Raw genomic sequence first — 14,050 nt, forward strand, 5'->3', positions numbered from 1 at the left:
GATATCTGTATTTCATTTTCAATACATTTGCAAAAATGTCTAAAAACATCTTTCCACTTTTTCATTATGGGGTATCGTCTGTAGATGGGTGAGAAAACAACATCAATTTAATCTATTTTGAATTCAGGCTGTAACACAACATGTGGAATAAGTCAAAGGGTATGAATACTGACGTGAAGGAACTGTATGTTAAACAATACGGACACCAGCATGCACACGCACACAAGTTGTGCTCAATTCAGAATTTGGGAACTGAATTAGAATTGAATTGGCCACACTCCACAGGATATAGAATTGGAATTTAAGTTTGAGTGACAGGAAGTTGAATCAAATTTAGCTCATTTCAAAGAAATCCCAGTCATAGAACAAGAGAGTTACATTGAATGTGACAGGTCACACTTCCAGATACCAAAGAATATTTTACTTTTATCTGCAAACAATAATGTTCATATACTCTTTAACCTCAATGCTTAGGACAACCAATTACATTTCCACCACCCATTTCCTTTGTTTTGCTTATTTTTAAAGGATTATGGTCAATTTGAGGGTTAAACTAATGCATTCTGGGAAGGTAGTATTTTCCCCCATATTGATTTTTTTGTATGTGATTAATGAAATACAATGCAATATTCACATACAGGTGTATACATTCTTCATTAATTTAGTTGTGTTGGTATGTGCAGGTGATATCAGCTTTGTAAAAGCATACCAAATCAAACCACAAGGCTGTTCAACAAGGCCTTGTAAAGTGAGAACACGTCTGCATCCGAAATGGAACCCTATTCCTGATATAGTACAATACTTTTGAGTCCTAATGTGTCCTGGTCAAAAGTAGTACACTATAAAGGAAATAGGGTGCCATTTGAGGGGAGTTTGTAGCAGCCGTACCCATTGCCTGTTCTGTGTTGCCTGTTATCCATTCTGCAGGAGTATTAATGGGCCAATTGATCAACAGCAGGCTGGTATATCCTGAAGAGGGGGCTGATCACTTACCTACGGCAGGCCCGACACAGCAGCACCAATCAGCAACACGGCTAGGGGATTGATTACAGACGCATGGCTGGGCTGTGGCTGAGGGAGATGAGTTGCTGACGTCGCCTCGCTCATTTCCTGACAGTTTGACTTAACAGGGAAGGAGCCTTCACCTGCGTGCGAAGAGGGAGAGGTATAGATAGGTTCAACAAGGCATAAACGGGATGAAAACACATGCTTCGGTGGAGACAAATGCTCAGCGCCGCCAATATAATGATGCACACCTGAAGAGGCATCACGCTAGATGGTATGGATTGTGGAGACGAACAGTTTGTGTCGACTGCTCTTGCTTGGAATGAAGCGTGAATAACACAAGGCTGGTATCCAAGTTATTGGATTTCAATGGGGCACCACATGGTACACTGTCTTAAATTTATGAGGTCAAGCCGCTTAATCATCCACCACTCAACCGAAATGCCATGAATAAAAAAACAAAAAGTAAATGTGTCAAGGGCTGAGAATCAGTCGAAATATTGCCTCAGTAATGTTTTGGCTCTGGCTTTGTTTACAAACTACACACACATACACACACACACACACTGTTTATTCTGAAAACTGGAACCATTTTTCTGTGAGAGGATTTGATTGGAGCATTAGAAAAATAACTGGTTTGTAAATAATGGAATGAGGGTAATCTTTTGTGACAAACTGTTAACACACATTTTAATGTCAGTCAAAATTTGATTTAGCCACTTCTGCCCCCAGAATTAATACACAAGTGAGTAATCATTCTTATGGATTTTCTTTTTTTCATTTGCTAAAATTATACATCACACAGCAGGTAAAAACCTATTGCTTAAATTACTAGCGAAGCGTAACCTGGGATACAGGCATTCCTGTTATCAGTTGGCTGGTTAAAATATAGGACTATTAGCTGTCAGGCTAGATTGATTATACAGAAGAGAAATGAGAATGTGTTCAGTGAGTGAGTGAGTGAGTGTGCAAGGAGTCAGGAGAGAGAGAGAGAGACACAGCAAGCAGAGGACTGTGATGCGAGGACATGAGTGTTTGGCTGAAGAGGAATGTGTCCGTGTACTCTCCACTGCTCCTCTCTTCTTCTCTACTGCTCTGTTCTTCCTACCCCCCTCCTTCCCTCCTTCCCCATCCAGCCGCTGGCTGAGTTCCCTCCGTTCCTCTTGTCTCTCAGTGCCAAGACCAGAGCCCTTCAGTGGACTGAGCCGTTTGATTCATGCGAGTGCTGATTCACGCCCTGCGATCTGGGGAGTGAGGGCGGGCAGCACAGGATTTCCTCTCTCTCTACATCCATAATTCAGCGTTCGCACCTTCCTCCTTCTCCTCTTCTCCTCTTTGCCTTCTTCTTCTTCTTCTTACTGCTGCTGCTGCCGTACGCTGCCGTTGCTTTTGATGTTATATTAGGTTACACTCCAGTTCCATCACAGCCTACCTGAGGTATCATTCACTGAGACGGAGCTCCGCTGTCTCCACTCAAAGTACACAGGTAAGAGAAAAAAGACTGCTTTCCTCAATGAGCTTTGGATTCTGTTGGAAATGTAATGTTCATTTGTTGTTTGAATCATGTCAAAGTCTGGCTGGTTTGATCTTGTATGTGGAGACTGAGCCAGTTCAGAAATGGGAGAATGTCTGTTGGTGAAGAAAAAAGATGATGGCAATTTGCAAATCAAAATTGAAGTTCTGGTCTCTGAATATTTTTTTTTACTGTTGTTATATGGGCTTGGTCCCCACCCTGACGCATTGTGTGAAATTAGATATTGTGCTGCTATGCCTGGTCTGCTTTAAAGTTATACCCCCCCCCCCGCCCTTGGCTATTGTGAGGCTACATCTACTCGCAGTAGGAGAAGGCAAACCTAGCGTAACAATGAGTGTTCACTCCCTCGTCTCTTGGTGAAGCTCAAAAGAAACTGGACAGCGGCACTTCTGCTAGTTAGAAAATGGCCCATGTCTCCTGTGCACATCCTAGCACTGTGGATAGGCAGAACTGAAATCACATACTGTTAACATGTATTTTGTTTGTTCTTGAGTGTGTATTTTGCTGTGCTTGTGCCTACATATGTTGGATAATTAATTGACATTAACCAGATATTATTTTATTGTTGGCTACAAATAGTATTCCTCAACATTGTATAAACACTGACAGTGATTATGTAGAGAATGACTGAGTGAATGTTTTCTACTGTTTCCTCGTTCAGGCACTGTGGTGAGTGTCTGTGACCCTGTAAACACCCCTTTTTGGATGGGAACATACAAAAGCACTCATCCCCCTTGGCATTTTTCCTATTTTGTTGCATTACAACCTGTAATTTAAATGTATTTTTATTTGGATTTCATGTAATGGACATACACAAAATAGTTAAAATTGGTGAAATGAAAACAATAACATGATTCCAAAAAAAAAAAATATATATATATATATATATATATATGTATTCACTCCCTTTGATATGAAGCGCCTAAATAAGATCTGGTGCAACCAATTACCTTCAGAAGTCACATAATTTGTTAAGGAAAGTCCACCTGTGTGCAATCTAAGTGCCACATGATCTGTCACATGATCTCAGTAAATATACACCTGTTCTGAAAGGCCCCAGAGTCTGCAAAATCACTAAGCAAGGGGCACCACCAAAAGTCACAGACCAGGCAAAGAGGGCATTAATCAGAGAGGCAACAAAGAGACCAAAGATAACCCTGAAAGAGCTGCAAAGCTCCACAGTGGAGATTGGAGTATCTGTCCATAGGACCACGTTAAGCCGCAAACTCCACAAAGCTGTGCTTTATGGAGGAGTGTCCAAAAAAAGCCATCGCTGAAAGAATAAGCAAACGCATTTGGTGTTTACCAAAAGGCATGTGGCGGATTCCCCAAACATATGGAAGAAGGTACTCTGGTCAGATGAGAAAAAAATGTAGCTTTTTGACCATCAAGGAAAACGCTATGTCTGGCGCAAATCCAACACATCTCATCACTCCGAGAACCTCATCCCCACAGTGAAATATGGTGGTGGCAGCATCATGTTGTGGGGATGTTTTCCATCGGCAGGGACTGGGAAACTGGTCAGAATTGAAGGAATGATGGATGGTGCTAAATACAGGGAAATTCAAGAGGGAAACATGTTTCAGTCTTCCAGAGATTTGAGACTGGGACAGAGGTTCACCTTCCAGCAGGGCATTGACCCTAAGCATACTGCTAAAGCAACACTCGAGTGGTTTAAGGGGAAACATTTAAATGTCTTGGAATGGCCTAGTCAAAGCCCAGACCTCATTCCAAATGAGAATCTGAGGTATGACTTAAAGATTGCTGTACACCAGCAGAACCCATCCAACTTGAAAGAGCTGGAGCAGTTTTGTCTTGAAGAATGGGCAAAAATCCCAGTAGCTAGATGTGCCAAGCTTATAGAGACATACCCCAAGAGACTTGCATCTGTAATTGCTGCAAAAGGTGGCTCTACAAAGTATTGACTTTTAGGGGGGTGAAGAGTTATGCGTGCTCAAGTTCAGTTCAGCTCATGTTTTCTGTTTTTTGTCATACTTCTTATTTGTTTCACCAAAAAAATGTTTGCATCTTCAAATTGGTAGGCATGTTGTGTACATCACATGATAGAAACCCCCCCCCCAAAAAAAAATATATTTTCATTCCAGGTTGTAAGGCAACAAAACAGGAAAAAATGCCAAGGGGGTGAATACTTTTGCAAGCCACTGTAATATGGGGAGGAGATACTTTTGGGATTTTATTTTCTAGAAGAGGAAGAGAAACCGAGCTGTAATTATGTTAGTTACTTCCTGATGAGTTACCCAATGAAGTATTAGGTACATCGAAGCAAGTCTGAGGCAGCATTGTCAACACAGTTGAATTTCAAAGAGTATGTTCTCACTGCAATACTGTCTAGATGTTACACTTCAGTAAGGAAGGATAGTCTGACTGGTGTAATGATTTCTATTGAAGGTATAAGTTACATGGATGTTTAAATATAAATATAAGTCTATGTCCCTTCATATCTGAGATGTGTAATGGATATTTGGCATATTGGAATAGTTGAGTCAAAGTAATTAAAGTATCATAAGTAACACAATGTCAAATATTGCTGACACAATGACCATGATCATTTATTTTGTACTGATGATGTTGTTATGGAGAGGCCTTTGCATCTGTATGATTCACTGGTACGGTACAGCCAGCATTATGAATCATAACTATTGATTAAAATGCCTCCAGCAGGCATGTAAGATTACACAGCTGCTGCTTGCTATTCAAAGGCAATAAGGAGACTTTGTGTGAATGCTCTACAATACAATTACAGTGGATTTAAAAAAATAACTTTTTACATTTGCAAATGTTACAGTATGTGTTATACATCACATGTTGAGCATTCCACATTTGTCATGTTTGAGTGGAGGACATCACCTGCTCATTGGGAAAATGTTAATTTTCAATTTGTGTGCTCTGTTGAATGAGAATGCTTGCACTATATATTGGCAACCTTTGGTCTGTAGTGATCTTTGCAGGTGTGAATTCAAAGCTTTGGGTGTGTTTATCTTCGTCAACTCCTTTCTTCCATGCAATCAGTCCTTGATTAGAACCTAATGGTGTCCCGATATTACCAATTGCTCTCATTTATAAAGTATTTTACCCTCTGCGTGACATGGAGTCCCTCTCTCTTTGCTCGCTCGCTCTCTCATTTATTTTATCATGACTGGAGACCATTAGTAAAATGTTTCTCATATAGATTTCATAGCAAGTTACGCAAGGTTGTAGCTCAGAGACGTTCCGCATGAACAATCTCTTAGGGTGTGAAAATCACATTTTGCCACCAGCTGGCTGCAGAGCTCTTATGGAGGTTTTTAAATGTATTTTAGGGAGTCATTTCAAAAACATCCTGTGGTGGTGCTGTTTTTCTACCAGTGGAGGAATTTATGACTGACTAAAAGCAATATCCCCAGACTTCCATCAATCTTTTGAAGTGATGGTAAAATTCTAAACGCCTCTAACACTCGTGACTCACGTGTAATATTAATGAATTTCAGCTCTTTTCATTTAGATTTCCCACAATTGATGAGAGGAATGTTATATATTTGAATTATATTTCATGTACATTCACTGAATGTGATTGTGTTTGTATGAGACAGAGGAGTGGTAGTGGGGGAATATCATCTGTATCTTGGCATGACATCACTTTTGAAGCTTTTCTTCTCCATCTTCATGAAAAATGCATTCAAAGATTTTGATTTCACATGGTAGTTTTAAACATCAAGAAGATCTGTGAAGTGTTTAATCTATTCTTAATCACACAGAGCCGTGATCACAGCAAGAGGCCTTAGTAACACTTTGTACACGACAGATGTAGATAAATCACATGTAATCTTTGAAACACATTCATTCTATATTGCTGTCAGACACCTTGAAGCAAGCCAGAGTGTATTTGTCATCATGAGACTGACATAAGACCTGTACAAGACACGACTAAGCGTATGTTTTTCATGTCATGGGGATTAAAAGTACCACACCTACTTGATAATCTTGAAACTCATTTTAATAAGTCTAATAACCATTAACATGGTCCAGATCATCATCAATCACTCACACAGTATCTTACAGGGAGCACAGCACCACAAGCCCAATATTTGGGTGGTAGTTTTACAGTTTTACAGTATCTCACTCTCTTTTGTCAGCTTGTTATCACTCTGATAACAATTAGACTCGGCAGGACAGCAGCCAGTGGCCACCACAATTCTGAAACCCACAACAATGAACACAGCTCACCAAGCAGTAGTAGCAGTAAAAATGTACTGGCAATAGGGCAGTTCGGGCAAATGCCAGATGGGCTGGTCCACTCTTTAGCCCAGTGGGTACGTTGAAAGAAAAGGCCAGTGTGTTAGAAATACTTGGGCCGATTTATGGTCCCAGTCAGTCCCTGGGCAGAAGCAGCAGCAATCTGTGTGACCTAAATTTGTGATATTCAACTCTGACATGCGTTGAGTCAATCCCAAAAACTTGGGATTGACTCAAGGGTTTAGGGTTTAGGTACATTTGTGTGAACACCAAAATTGATAGGGCATCCAAAAGAATGAAGACAGATCAAAATGTATTTCGCTTTGCAAGTCTGAGTTGGGAGGTCAGAATGAGTTCTCATTAGTGGTAATCTAACATTTGTCTGGGATTTCCTGGGTTGTCTGTTGCAGTTCAAAAGACAGCATCTAATTGATTTCCTTCATCCCTTTCAAATATGGAGATGTCATTATTCTCCATTATATTTTCAACAAGCTATACAGCCCCCCAGGTAATTTCACAAAATCTTTACTGTGGATACAAAACTAAAAACCTAAAACTAAAGCCTTGAGTGTGGGGAGGGACCTGTATTCATGGCCGATGTCTGAGGTACAGTCTTTAGCCATGACCTATTCTTTGTGGGAAAGAGAAGTCTGTCAGTATGATTAATGGTAATGATTACCTACCCATAAAAAGTGCTTTTATGGCCCAGCACTTCCACTTTCATCACAAATCTGGGGCATATCTTTATAGCAAAGAGCAATTTAAAAAAAATGTTTTTAGCTAGGACTGGTTTGAGTTGGGAGGGGAAAACTGATAATGAGTTGTTATTGGCAGAGAGGTTAGGAACTCTCCTTCTTATTGGTTTATCAGCATAATTAAACAGTATTATTCCAATCTCATAGTGTGGAAATGTATACAATACCGGTCAGAACACCTACTAATTCAAGGGATTTTCTTTATTTTTACATTGTAGAATAATAGGAAATACATCGAAACTATGAAATAACACATATAGAATCATGTAGTAACCTAAACAGTGTTAAAACAGAGACTTGCTTTTGTTGTTATTTCTGTGTACTGTATATCTTTATTAGTGTATAAAAAATATAATTCAATGGTCCTTTCTCAGAACAAACTCTCCCAATTGAATATCCGTTCATAAGTACTTGAAAGTATTTCTGTATTCTCAAATACTTCCAAACGCCTTAATTATTTTTACTACAACACCTGATCTGAATCGAGAGGGGTGTGGACTCACCCAAGTGCCTCCCCAACGGATAACGGTTACACACAATTCCATTAACCAGTAATTGTCACGCTCGTTTGAATGAATGGACCAAGGCGCAGCGTACTTAGAGTTCCACATGTTTAATAAATATGAAACTCACCAAAACCAAATACAGCAGAAAATGAAACGTGATGTCCTGAGCTGCTACACAAAAACAAGATTCCACAAACAACAGGTGGGAAAAGGCTGCCTAAATATGATCCCCAATCAGAGACAACGATAGACAGCTGTGTCTGATTGGGAACCATTCCAGGCCAACAAAGAAATATAAAACATAGATTACCCACCCTAGTCACACCCTGACCTAACCAAATAGAGAATTAGAAGGATCTCTAAGGTCAGGGCGTGACAGTACCGCCCCTCCCACCAAAGGTGCGGACTCCGGCCGCTAACCTGAACCTATAGGGGAGGGTCCGGGTGGGAATCTACCCTCGGTGGCGGATCCAGTGCGGGACGCAGACCCCGCTCCGCTTGTGGCTCCACCAACATCGGTGGCGCCTCTGGTGCGGGGATCGTCGTTGGAGGCTCCGTACTGTGGATCGTCGCCGGGGACTCCGGACTGTGGATCGTCGCCAGGGACTCCGGACCGTAGATCGTCGCTATTGGCTCCGGACCATGGATCATCACCGGAGGCATCGGGCCATGGATCATCACTGGAGGCTCCGGGCCATGGATCCTCACCGGAGGCTCCGGACTGCAGACCGTTGCCGGAAGCTCCGGACTGGGAACCGTCGCCGGAGGCTCCGGACTGGGAACCGTCGCCGGAGGCTCCGGACTGGGAACCGTCGCCGGAGGCTCCGGAAGGCGAACCCTCGCAGGAGGCTCCGGGCTGCGGACCCTCGCCGGAGGCTCCGGACTGCGAACCCTCGCCGGGGGCTCCGGACTGGGAACCGTCGCCAGAGGCTCTGGACTGGGGGTCGTCGCAGTAAGCCTGGTGCGTGGGGCCGGCACTGGTGGTACCGGACTGGTGACACACACTTCAGGGTGAGTGCGAGGAGCAGGCACAGGACGTACTGGACTGTGGAGGCGTACATCAGGGCGAGTGCGGGGAGCAGGCACAGGACATACTGGACTGGGGACATGTACTTCAGGGCGAGTACGAGGAGGAGACACAGAACGTACCGGACTGGGGAGGCGCACTGGAGGCCTGATGCGTGGGACCGGCCCAGATTGCACTGGACTGGTGACACGCTCTTCCAAACGCCTGCGTTGTCACATACTCCTCGCGAACTCCATTCTCCGGTATCCCTCCTCGCACTGTTCTATTGACTTCCAATTGGGCTCTGGCACTCTCCCTGGCTCGACCGACCACCTCTCTATCTCCTCCGAGGTTGTCTCTGGTTCACACCTCGGCTCCGCCGACCACCCCGTGTGCCCCCCAAAAACATTTTTTTCGGGCTGTCCTTTGGGCTGTCTTTGTGGCCGCGAATACCGGACTCGTCGCTGTTGCTCCTTCGTTGCCTCTGCCTGATTCCATGGCAGGCTTCTGTCTCCTGTCATGATTTCGTCCCTCGTCCAGGATGTCCTCCACTTCTGGCTTTCCTCCCAGGCCCAGGATCCCTGCTCCTCCTGAGCACGCTGCTTGGTCCGTGGGTGGTGGGATCTTCTGTCAAACTCGTCTGAATGAATGGACCAAGGCACAGTGTACTTAGAGTTTCACATGTTTTATAATATGAAACTCACCAAAACCAAATACAGCAGAAAACGAAACGTGACATTCTGGGCTGCTTACAGGCAGCTACACAAAAACAAGATCCCACAAACAACAGGTGGGAAAAAAATGTCTAAATATGATCCCCAATCAGAGACAACGATAGACAGCTGCCTGATTGGGAACCATACCAGGACAAGTCCCACCCTGACCTAACCAAATAGAGAATAAAAAGGATCTCTAAGGCCAGGGCGTGACAGTAATCCTGTAAATGTATTTTGGTCTTAATCAACCAAGGAACAAGGTAGACCGCGTGTGTGTGTGTGTGTGTGTGTGTGTGTGTGTGTGTGTGTGTGTGTGTGTGTGTGTGTGTGTGTGTGTGTGTGTGTGTGTGTGTGTGTGTGTGTGTGTGTGTGTGTGTGTGTGTGTGTCTGTGTGTGTCTGTAATAATGGGGAGCTCCTGGGTTATACTCTAACCATTAACCCACAGTCAATTTATATCATACATACCAACACTCATTAAAACCCAAGTCTACCTTCTGCACTACTAAATGACTCCCCATCTTACCATTTTGCCTCAAAGGTTAGCCCTCTTAAAAGGTTATGTCTCCCTCTGACATTTAGCTTGATGACTTATGTTGGAGGCGCATCGACTTGCTTGTTGTTGCCACTTAGAATTAGTCATGCTTTATACAGTAAGATGGACATCAGGTCTGGGCAGAAAATAGTTATATTTTGTAGTTTGCTTGAACTTACTAACTTTTCAAATACTCAAGGTAGTCTAATATAGTTTATATAGAGTCTCAACTGAAAGGCAACTATTTTCTTTAGTATTTTTGATAGTATTTTGAATACCTCTCAGATAACCAAATAATATTTGATGTTTGCTAAATATTGGATGAAGAACCAAAAACTACAACAGTTAGTTGAATTAGTCTAAGTTTATGGTCATACGCACATGGTTTGGAGGTTTCCTAGATATGAACCTTTATACTGCCTATAGTCTAGAATTAAATACAAGAGTAGACCACTTTGCAGCTTCAAAATGACTAACACATATTTTAATAATGAGTGAGACATAAGTTTATATAGCAACACTTGACATCAAGTTCTTATACATGTGTAGTAAATTTCTGATTATTAATATAGCAACAATAGTTCTACATATGACTTTGGAAATGGCTTTATTTGCATAATAATAACAGTTATTCTAACGGCAGATTTCCTCCTCTTCGTTCAAAGAGGAGTAAGCATCGGACCAAGATGCGACGTGGTAAGTGTTCATGACGATTTTCATAACAAAAGCACTGAACACTATGAAATACAAAAACAATAAACGAATATGTGAAATAACAAAACCGAAATAGTACTGTGTGGTGAAAAACACAGACACGGAAACTAACACCCACAAACCAACAGTGAACCCCAGGCTACCTAAATATGGTTCTCAATCAGGGACAACGATAAACAGCTGCCTCTGATTGAGATCCATATCAGGCCAAACACAGAAATAGAAAAAACATAGAAACACAAACAGACTGCCCACCCCAACCAAACTAAATAAAGACAAAACAAAGGAAATAAAGGTCAGAACGTGACAGTTATCCTGTCTGGGGTTCCGCTAGCGGAATGAAATTGCAGGGGGCCAAACACAAATCAACAGAAATCTCATAAATCAATTTTCTCAAACATTCAACTATTTGTTACCATTTTAAAGATACAATTCTCGTTAATGCAGCCACAGTGTCTGATTTAAAAAATGCTTTACAGCGAAAGCTCCACAAACGATTATGTTAGGTCATCACCAACTCACAGAAAAACCAGGCCATTTTTCCAGCCAAAGAGAGGAGTCACAAAAAGCACAAATATAGATAAAATGATCTTTGATCACTAACCTTTGATGATTTAGGGCGGCAGGGTAGCCTAGTGGTTAGAGCGGTGGACTAGCAACCGTAAGGTTTCAAGTTCAAACCCCTGAGCAGACAAGGTACAAATCTGTCATTCTGTTCCTGAACAGGCAGTTAACCCACCGTTCCTAGGCCATCATTGAAAATAAGAATTTGTTCTTAACTGACTTGCCTAGTTAAATAAAGTTTAAAATAAAAATTATCTCATCAAATAACACTCATAGAACTTCATGTTACACAATACATATATTTTTTTTCGGTAAAGTTCATATTTATATCCAAAAATCTTATTTTACATTGGCGTGTTACATGATATTGCAGAGAGCCACTTGAATTCACAGAAATACTCATTATAAATGTTGATGAAAATTCAAGTGTTATGCATGGAACTTTAGATACACTTCTCCTTAATGCAACCGCTGTGTCAGATTTCAAAAAAACTTTACGGAAAAAGAATAATCTGAGAACGGCGCTCAGAGCCCAAACCAGCCAGAGAAATATCCGCCATGTTGGGTAGTCAACATTATTCATAAATAGCATTATAAATATGAACTTACCTTTGATGATCTTCATCAGAATGCACTCCCAGGAATCGCAGTTGCACAATAAATGCTTGTTTTGTTCGATAATGTCCATCATTTATGTCCATTTATGTCCAATAGCTTCTTTTGTTAGGGCATTTGGTAAACAAATCAAATCCAAAAGCGCGATCTGGTCCATTCGGACGAAACGTTATATTACAGGTCAAAGAAACTTGTCAAACTAAGTATAGAATCAATCTTTAGGATGTTTTTATCATAAATCTTCAATAATGTTCCAACTGGAGAATTCCATTGTCTGTAGAAAAGCCATGGAACGAGAGCTACCTCTCAAGTGAAAGCGCATGACTGAGAACGAGGCTGTAGGCAGGCCCCTTAGTCAAAGAGCTCCCATCCGGCCACCCTTCACATGAGCAGCCTTAAACAAAGTTCTAAAGACATCTAGTGGAAGCCTTAGGAAGTGCAAAATAACCCATATCCCACTTTGTATTCGATAGGGGTGAGTTCAAAAACTACCACCCTCAGATTTCCCACTTCCTGTTTGGATTTTTTCTCAGGTTTTTGCCTGCCATATGAGTTCTGTTATACTCACAGACATCATTCAAACAGTTTTAGAAACGTCCGAGTGTTTTCTATCCAATACTAATAAATTAGCATCTGGGACTGAGTAGGAGGCAGTTCACCCTGGGCACGCTATTCTTCCAAAAGTGAAAATGCTGCCCCCTATCCCAAACAAGTTATTGAACAATTAAGTGGAATTGGGAACAGTAGCTCTTCTGTACAGTAGTTCCAAAAACTCTTAGCTCATGCTATGCAATTAAAATGCAATTACCAAAGAACTACAGTGTATGTAACGACATGCTAATAAAATGTTGCTACAAAAGTAATTACAGTTTTATTCCACAAAAATAGTTTAATGTAAAGTGTTACTGAGAATTCTAACAGTAACAACATATGCCTATTAAGTGTTCAAAGGAAAAACTGCCTTCTTGAATCAACTACAGCCAATGTCTGTGAACAATTATGTTTGTTTCTATCCTGAGTAAACTATCCCTTGAAAGATGGTATAGTGTGTGTTTGAAACTAGAACACTTACCCTCAGATGGACGAAGAGGTTTGAATTTATCAACGGAGATGCAAAGTGTATAACAAAAAAATTCATAACTTCCTCTAGTCAAGCAATCATTTCTGATGAAAAAACACAAATGTCTCAATTCTACAGATTGTGTAATCTCATTACACACAAACAAGATCTTACTTTATCTAGACAATGTAACTCAATCCCTCCCAAATGCTTTGAAGATCATTGACAAATTCAGCTCCATCTCAAGTTATAAAATAAATCTAACCAAATTTGCCCTACTCCCTCTCAAGAATCTGACAGAGGACCCCATCTACTTGGAATCTCAATAGTTTCCCATTTAAATGATTTAGGATCAGATATATTTCCTTCTTTAGAAATTTCAACAGAATGCTCAAATCAATTCAATCAGATCTCAGTTGATGGAGTAAAATTCCAGTCCCTTCAACCGGCAGAATTTCTTTTGTGAAAATGAATATATTGCCTTGGCTCAATTTTGTGAGCTCAATGTTTCCCCATTCCAGCTATTGTGATAAAATCCACAGTGCGTTTAGAAAATCTGTATGGATAGGCAAGAGATTCCAGATAAAATTAGCAAATTTACACAGAGGGGAAAGACGCTGGAGGGCTATCCGTTTCAAACTTGAAATTGTATTTCCAAGCACTAGCATTTCACCCAATTATAAATTGGTATAGACGTGGCTATGAATAGAGAGAAATATGGTGGTTCCTGTTGCCCTGGAAGAAGTGTTGTTCATCCTTAAACAATGTAAGCTACGCTTGGCCCTATTATTACTCACAAAATGTATATT

At 41.3% G+C, this 14,050-nt stretch overlaps 1 protein-coding gene across 1 annotated transcript in view; it reads left to right on the top strand.

The window, feature by feature from the left end:
• The first annotated feature begins 2,409 nt into the window (after window positions 1-2,409).
• The window catches only part of LOC139367232 (cadherin-18-like), a 390,933-nt gene continuing 379,292 nt past the window's right edge, over window positions 2,410-14,050 (top strand). The window contains exon 1 of the mRNA XM_071105455.1: window positions 2,410-2,491. The gene's annotated coding sequence lies outside the window, so the exon portion shown is untranslated. The remainder of the gene's footprint in view (window positions 2,492-14,050) is intronic.

The sequence above is a fragment of the Oncorhynchus clarkii genome, chromosome 15 (genome assembly GCF_045791955.1).
Source record: "Oncorhynchus clarkii lewisi isolate Uvic-CL-2024 chromosome 15, UVic_Ocla_1.0, whole genome shotgun sequence".
In the NCBI taxonomy this organism is placed as follows: Eukaryota; Metazoa; Chordata; class Actinopteri; order Salmoniformes; family Salmonidae; genus Oncorhynchus; species Oncorhynchus clarkii.